The sequence below is a fragment of the Microplitis demolitor genome, chromosome 10 (assembly GCF_026212275.2).
Source record: "Microplitis demolitor isolate Queensland-Clemson2020A chromosome 10, iyMicDemo2.1a, whole genome shotgun sequence".
Taxonomy (NCBI): Eukaryota; Metazoa; Arthropoda; class Insecta; order Hymenoptera; family Braconidae; genus Microplitis; species Microplitis demolitor.
Genome location: NC_068554.1, coordinates 15,535,161 through 15,538,090, shown reverse-complemented (window position 1 = coordinate 15,538,090; position 2,930 = coordinate 15,535,161).

Here is a 2,930-nt window from a genome sequence, read left to right as displayed (position 1 = left end):
TGACGATCTGTTCAAGTAATTCTTTCCACAAACGTATTACATTCACTTAGAATGGGCGCTCCATAAAGGTCGTGGCAAAAAGCGGAAGCTTGTAAAACGAGTGTTTTTTCGCAGCTAACCTGTGTGAGGGCCTAACTTCGATAAACAAATCTCGCAAGTACTTGGGTTTACTAACTTGAAGTAGTTTATAGAAATAACAACTCATGAAAAACATTCTACGATATTTCACTAAGAGCCATCCCAATTCTCGTCGAAAAGGTGTTATATGCTTACCTTTTCTAAGATTAAAAATAAATCTAACTGAGCAATTTATTAAACGTTGAAGTTTCAAAACATTTTCAGATGTTGAGTCAACCAGTATGACGGAACAATAATCACCAAGTGGCAAGATGGTTGCTAATACCAATAATTTCCTTATGTCAGTTGAGAAGTTCTTGCGAACTTTAAGACAGTGCAGAGCTAAATATACCTTGCTGACTATTTGGGTACCATGATGATTCCAACTTAAGTTCCTGCTAATGTGAAAGTAAATATTTCATGCATATGGTTTACAAATACTTCAGAATAAATGTAGAAAATACCAGATGATGATTACAATGTTTAAAACTTACCCTAAACAGATTTAAGTCAGGTGTCAGGACTGACAGCAGTAACACAGAACACTTATTCACAACGCGTTCTCGTGGTTAATTAATGTGATTCTAATTTGTTGATTTATTTATAGTCCAGTCGGCTGAGAAAAAAAGCTGTTTGTTTACGACTTCCACTTTAGACAGTCGGATTTCCAAAATTTTTTTTTTTTCAAATACTCAGGAAAATATATAAAACATTTGTAAACAAAAATTGGGCGACAAAATTTAATAGTTTAAAAAATAGCCTTTTTGCGATGCGCTTTGAATTAAAATAGCTCGGAAACTATTGAAAATGAGTCGAGACATGTCGCGAATGAATTTTAAAGAAAAGAATAACGAATAAAATTAGACCTTGAAGATATCTCTATGACAATAGTTACCAAGATATTGATTTTTTAACTAATTATTTACAACCGGAGCACGAGATCACATAACCAAATAGCTATAATTTGGCAAAAAATAAACCAATTGTGATATTTTTTTGTTGAATTCAAGCTTTAAACTCTTACTAAATAAGAAAAAATCAGCCAATTTGAAAAAATTTTTTTGCAATTGCTATCGCAAAAATCAAAAAAATCGTTTCATTAGCATAAAAAATAGTAAAACTTGAAAAAAAATTTGAATTAGAGATTTTAATTCTTAACATTAGTGTGAACAAGTTAAGTAAAAGAAAACAATTTTTTTTTTAATTTTTTTGACCTAAAAAAGCTGATTAAAAAAATTAACTTTTATTTCTTGCGCGTATGAGGGACAAGGAAGATGGTATACGTTAGTACCCTTCTTTGTACAGCACGTGCGCCGTTGACACGAATATTTTAACCGTAGGACAGCAGCGAAATAAGGGAAAGTAATGATTATAATAATAATATGAATGAAACGAGAATTGAACGGCGAGCTGCGTGAGCCATCAATGAAAATTTAATTTTATAAACAACAGGGTAACAATTGTTGAAATAAACATCCCGACAATCTATATATCAATCGATTGCAAATTGGATAAATAACTTAACTTGTCGGGAATTATTTGAAACAAATAATTTATTTCTACAAATAATATATCAGCAATACAAGTGACGCTTTATTTTGTTTATTTCGGATCTGATTTTTTTAGAATATTATACTCTATAATTTTAATTGCTATTTTTGAAGTGCAGTTACTGTTCTTGAACCTGTTTTATTTTACTTCACTTAGGCCCAGGGACAGTCTTTTCTTTATACCTGAGTCTATTGTTCATACTTCCACGGCTTCACATCACGTGATCAATCGTGCAACTGTTTCTCAGTTTCGGGAAAAGTAGTTTCTATAGTTTATTTATCTCAAGACTCGCATTTCAATACTTTAGTATGCTTTAGTATTCGTGCAACCGTTGTGAGCTGAACAGTGATCCGATGATATAAATTTTATTCTCTCTTTTCTTAACCAATTTTCATCTAAGATATGTGTTTTCTTTACAACTTTATGAAAAATGTCATCCGTCTGTCCAATCGGTAGCAGCGACTTTCGTGATAGAGATAGAAAAACTCATATTGGTGCACGTGGTTTGCAAAACTCGATTGAAACTAGTGTTGAACGAGGTGATCGTAAACATGAAACGTGGTGTAAAGTTAAAGACTGGGTTGTACATGAAGAGTGTCGCTAAGAATGGTCTCAGCTGTAAAAAAACGCGAACATTCTTTGGACTTAAGGGAAAGTTCTTCTTCTTTCAGTTATAAAACATCATGTATTATGTGTGGTCTACCATGTTCTGAAAAGTTAGAATCTAAACCCTAAACATCGTCACCGGAAAATTCACAGTATTTTAGCTAACTTTACGTTAAAAATTATAATTTTAGAAGCTTGTGAAAACTCACGTGGAGGTCTTAATGATTACGTGATATCTCGTTTTACTGAAGTTGATGATTTATCTACTGTTGATGTAAAGTATCATCATAATTGTGACGTTGAATTTATCAACAGCCTGGTAGTTAAAGAGCCTGCTGTAAATATTAGTAACACTCGCTTTCAACTTCAGTTTTAAAAGCTATTCGATATTATCGAAAACTCTGAAGATTGACAATGGACCCTTGATGAAATTATAGATTTGGTTAGTGAACCTGTCCCAACACGACAATATGTAAGAAAATTTCTTATCAAAAGATATGATAGTGTCATGATTTTTAGTTCTCAATGTAGAGATAGAACTATTGTAACTATAAAAGGTTTTGGTAGAGACATTTCATTTAATTATTTTAAGAAAAGTATTTCGATCGATAATGATGCTGAGGAGAAATCCAACATTTCAAAACTAGTCGCGAAAT